The sequence below is a fragment of the Thermobia domestica genome, chromosome 6 (genome assembly GCF_964235325.1).
Source record: "Thermobia domestica chromosome 6, izTheDome1.hap1.1, whole genome shotgun sequence".
NCBI classification, from domain to species: domain Eukaryota; kingdom Metazoa; phylum Arthropoda; class Insecta; order Zygentoma; family Lepismatidae; genus Thermobia; species Thermobia domestica.
In genome coordinates, this window is record NC_137459.1 from 42,532,492 (window position 1) to 42,538,308 (window position 5,817).

A 5,817-nucleotide genomic window follows, 5' to 3' on the forward strand; every position below is an offset into this window, starting at 1 on the left:
TTTAAAACTTTATTCATCGCAAGACTTCGGGGCCCCTATACATCGGGGCCCCCCCGCACTGCGGGGGTTGCGGGGGCAGCTGCTACGCCACTGTAACCAGTGCATAGATCTTTAGCCTCTGTGACATTACTGCTGGTTCAGCTGCAGTATTTCTACCACATAACCCAGACTGCTGGAGCTAAGGTAAATAAAACCTATTACAAATTCTTTTAGCAAATAGTGCTCCAATACACTTCGATTTTCTTACCCCGATGCTTTTTTTTTTCAGCCCCCGCCAAGTGAACTTTGTGGTGGACAAACACCGTGCTCGTGGGTTTTCTCGGGGTTCTCCCGTTTCCTCCCACTTTCTTCATTCCACCATTTCACTCATCTTTCATCATCCCCGTCTCCTGTAGCCTGTGGGACGTAAAACTCAAAGATTTTTTTTTTTTTTTTTGGGAAGATCTGTTGATTTACGTGCTGGGAATGTTGCTGAAACGGGAACTTCGCCAGAAGTTTTGAAAGTAGAAAATTGCTTTCAGTTTAGCTCACTGTATTGTAACACTCGTTCTACAGCTGTATAAAACCCTTGTATAATTTTGTACCAAGCCACTAGCTTTCATTTCTTGTGGGCCCATTTTAATTTTTCCATGGAAATATCTCGAAAACGGTTAAACATAAATGAACTGAACAAAATCTCAAAAAAAAAAAAAAAAAATACCATGGGACAAATCGAATGGTGATGTCGTGGTTTCACCCAGGGCCGCTCTTCAAAGGGGTCCGGGGCCCAACTTTGAAATTTTAAATGGAAACATACGGCGAGTGACACCTCGTTCGATAGATCTTTAAAAACTAAAAAGTGATGTTGCAAAAGATTTTTCATATTTGTCACCGTGTCCAAAATGGCTGCCAAGATATGTTACCTGTATCAGATAAACTTCCAGTAGCACCAATATGAAAACGGTTGAAGATATTAACGGATGAACAGAATAAAACTCCTATAGAAAATCACAAAGGATATTTATCATTCCAGGGCTCGAAAATTGCAACAGAGGAGAAAATGATTAGAGTAAAAGTGCCATAATGCAAAGGAGGAAATCTAGTTCCTAGAAAATCATCGTTCGAACGTCCTCCGTAAGTGGGTGAAGCGGGACGGGAAGGAACGGTGAAATGGCAAATGAGAACCTTAGTTTTTGCAAATTGTATCTACACAAGAAAATTATCTGAAATGTGTTTTTATAACAGATGTCTGTAATGGAAGAAAGTAGGTAAAATTCTTGTTAAAAAGCACCTTCCATTTTGATTGCAGGCAATTATTTGTGCAAAAATGAATCAACTGAAATGCAAAACCAATTTTAGAACAACGTGTACAAACGTAGGTTTTGCTAAAAAAAAAAGTCGTCTGCACAATATTGGTTCATTACAATACCATTCACTTGTACACCCAAGTGTTCCAAACAAACCATACCTATTGCAAGTAAAAGTGGGGTTCTCATTTGAGATTTTACCATTCATTTCCGCTTCCCCCAATTACGGAGAGAGATCGGAAATATAATTTTCTAAGAATTTGATTTCCTCTTTAGCATTATGTCACTTATACGTTACTAATCTTTTTCTCCGTTGGATTATTCTCGAGGCGTGGAATGATAAATACGCTCTGTGATTTCCTATACGAGTTTTATCCTGTTCATTTATCCCCAACCGCTTTCATATTAGTGGTATTAGACTCTTAATCTGATATAGGCGTCATGTCTTAGCTACCATTTTGAATACAGCAACCGATATGAAAAATCTTTTGTCACAACTCTGTTTAGTGTCTGAAGATCTATCGAACGAGGTATCACTTGCCCCATGTTTCTATTTAAAATTTTAAAGTTGGGCCCTGGGCCCCCATGAAGGGCGGCCTTGGGGGGAACCGCGACAACACCGTTCGATGTGGCCCCATGGCTTTCCTATTTGAGCTTTTTTTTGGTTCATTTATCTTCAACCGTTTTCATATTAGTGCTACGTTTATCTGATACAGGTAAAATATCTTGGCGGCCATTTTGAATACGGTGACCGATATGAAAAATCTTTTGCCACATCGTTTTTAAAGATCTATTGAACGAGGTGTCACTCGCCCCATCTTTCCATTTAAAATTTTAAAGTTGGGGCCCGGGCCCCCTTAAAGAGTGGAGAGCTCCTTCGTGGCTAAGCGGTTAGCGTACACGCCTTTGGCGTGGGAGACCCTGATTCGATTCCCGGCGGGAGCTCATGTGGTTCGGATTCCACGTTAAACAGTATGTCCACGTCTCATATAGCCTCGCTGCTGAAAGGGACGCTAAACTAAAATCAACTCAACTCAACCCTTGAAGAGCGTCCCTGATTGGCACCGCGACATCACCATTCGATTTGCCCCATGGTATTTCCTATTTGAGTTTTAGCTCAGTTCATTTATGTTCAACCGTTTTCGAGATATTTCCGTGGAAAGATTAAAATTGGCCAACCTGTATATATATATATATATATATATATATATATATATATATATATGTGTGTGTGTGTGTGTGTGTGTGTGTGTGTGTGTGGCCAATCTGAAAAGGTTTATGCTTATTTTGACTGGGAATGACAGAGGGAATGATCGCAATAATAATCTCAAATTAATATAATATAATTACAATATAATTACAAAATTTTATATCTTGAGACTACTGACTAACGTGGTGTTGTATTTTTCAATACTTTCACCTTTAAAAGTGGCATATGTATAAAGACATTTCAATCGCAACAATAGTATTTTGATAATATATCCTCGTAACACTGCTTTGTTTATTTGGTAGTCAGTTTGATTCTTTTAACAGTCTTTTTCGGGTCGACGTGATATTTAAACCTTAATGGGGAGTTAAAATACATTAGTTCCACAGCGTATCGAATGCAGGGCCATGCGCTTTAGCCGCTTGGTAACGAAGATACACACGGGATTTTTCGTTTCTGTTTGATTAGGATTCTTGTGAATGGGAGTACACTTTAAGAAACATGTTTAAAGTTGATAACGCATAAGTTGATAATCCGTAACCCAAATAGTTCAATGAAATCACTGTTTTGTCTGTTTAAGAATGGTATGGTTATGATTCATACTATGATATTTTTTCGAAGTACCCGTATTTGAAGCACATAAACTTATAGAATTTATTTATTTATTAAAAATTTCGTCCTTCATTTCGTAGCCAAACTTGTAAATATGATCGGACTCCTTGCCTAGTACGCCCTCACAAAGAATACATATTTTTTTAATGTACTGGAAAGTTCAAAAGCTCAGTTACAATAATTTGCGATCGGCTGGTTTGATAACAGCAACATTCTCTATTTCATTCATAATGGTAAAACTGCAACATATCTGTGCCTTACTTTATCTCTTTCTATGTTTACCCGAGTTCAAAGTGGATCTGTTTGCTATGCAACGAAGAGAAAGGAATGAGATGAGCAAGTATACAAAAACTATTACCGATAGTATTCTGTTTCTGAGTAGATACGTAAGTTAAAAGAAAAACTTAACAGGAGTTACTTTTTTTATTATATTCTTGCAGTTCTTATAAATATGAAAATCTTACAGATATCCTACTATTCTAGCCAAATGAATATATATATATATATATATAAAGGGAATGAAATTGGTTCTGGTATCAAAATGCTGTACAGGTTTTATAGTCTTTCCCTCTATTCAGTCATCCACAGGGACTTCCTTGAAAGAGTTTACTATCTTGTACTACACATTGAGCTTTTCTAGCCGTAGGGCGTCGCTTCGAGCCTCCAGAGGATAGTTTTTTTTTTTTTTTATATTTGTTTTTATATTTACGTACGAAATCTTGATTACAAAATCTAATATGAGGTTAGCAGATAATCTAGACACTAGGTTTACACCAACATGTTCATGTTCAACATTTTGCTCCCTTCCATTCCGTCCCTTACCCATCTCCTTTAATGGGGACTCTGAATTTCACTTTGCTACTACTACTGTCAGGATTCACTCAATCGAACTTATTTTTTACTTTTTTTATTTTTTATTTTTTTTATTTTTTTATTTTTTTTCTCATAATTTTATTAATTTTAAATATATTTTAGGAATATTTTCATACTAGGAATGCTTTCTATAATTTCCGCTGACTTACCACCCAACTTTTAACCAAAGGCGGAAGAAAAGATGTAATAAACGCGAAAAAAAAAATGAACTACAATGTACGCCCAAGATTTAATGAACGTGGGTGTACATGTCACTTTCTGACGGTACACTCCACAATAATGCCATTCTGGTATCATTTAAAAAGTTTCTTCATCTCTTCTGAAAAGAAACTTCTCGGAACCTTGTGTGCACCGCTTACTGGATCTCATCCTCCGTAGTCAAGGAAGCAAAGATAGGACTGTGCAGCATACGAGCTCAAAGGTGGATGCGCAGGGTGTCTATCGGTCACGAAAATCATGAAGAAGTCACGAAATCAGAAAACGGTCACGAAAATCATGAAGAAGTCACGAAATTTAGCTTTTGGGTCACGATTTTTTTTATCTGAACAAAATATAAGTACAGAGTGGAAAATTTTGTTCTATAAAACGTAAAAATTCACCACCAAAAATGTCTATGGTCGACTATAGATGCTACCAAATCGTAAGCAAAGCATGCTACTATCGCATTGCATGAAAATTCGGCCTATTCGCACCCAAATTCGCACTTGAGAATGTTACGAAATTTTATGGTTTAGTAAAGAAAAGGTCACGAAAAAGTCATGAAATTTCATTTTGGAATTTTAGTAGACACCCTGATGCGGTAAAACTTTAAATCCAAATCATTGCATAATTTCTACCGTTGTCATTGCTTCATACGGCCTTTCATATTGATTGAGTAGTAGAACTTCGTTGGACAATAGTGCAGTTTGTAACGAACTCTAGGTTCCAGAACCTCGTGTCTGGAACGTTATCGGAGTAGCTCGCTTTATATTCTAAAAGCAAATTAGTGTCAAATGTATGAAGGATGACTGTTATGTACATTCTTAATAACAGTTGGGGGCGGGTGCTTCCAATCCTTACTTATCACTAAGATCTTCGGTTCATAATGTTGGAATATGTCTGGCCGATATTATAATTTGTTCCAAGATACTGGGATACACCTCCTAGCTTAGGAAAAGCCAAATCATATCTTTATCCTACTGATTATGTTGAGATATATATATATAAACTGTTAGGGCACCTGGTGTGCGTAAATTTTACAGTATCTCAAGTCATCATTAACTATAGCTTGTGCAGATCCATAGCTGATAACCATGATTGCCTCCACAAGTGCTGCTTTTTTCTTTCTTTTTCTTGTAATCAAGTCATATACATTTTTAATCTCTTGTCGTGTGGACAATGTTGATGGACGACCAGATTTATTTTCGTCCGTTACACTTTTTCTATACGTTTCAAAGTTATATTTCGATTCATGTACATTAACTTGATTCATGAAATGTAATCCAACATTCGTTCTTTTATTATTATTATTTTTTTTTAATTTGTCTCTCTCTAGTAACAGAAAGACTACTACAACGCGTTGTTCCAATGGCTCAATTGCTGATTGGAGTGTCAATACAAGAAACCTCGTTGTTCCCTTTGACTAGACAAAGGCATGCTGTCTGCGACTAGCTACCAGTCATTCCATGCCCACAGGTGGTGAGAAGCATCATCTCCTCTCTATTGCCATCACCGTGTAATTAATAAATAGATGTCTTTACTTTTTTATTTATTTGCTCTCTCTCTCTCTCTCTCTCTGTATATATATTATTTTAATTACAGCTAAGTGATCGTAAATTAACAAAAGGCCTTAAGAAAGGA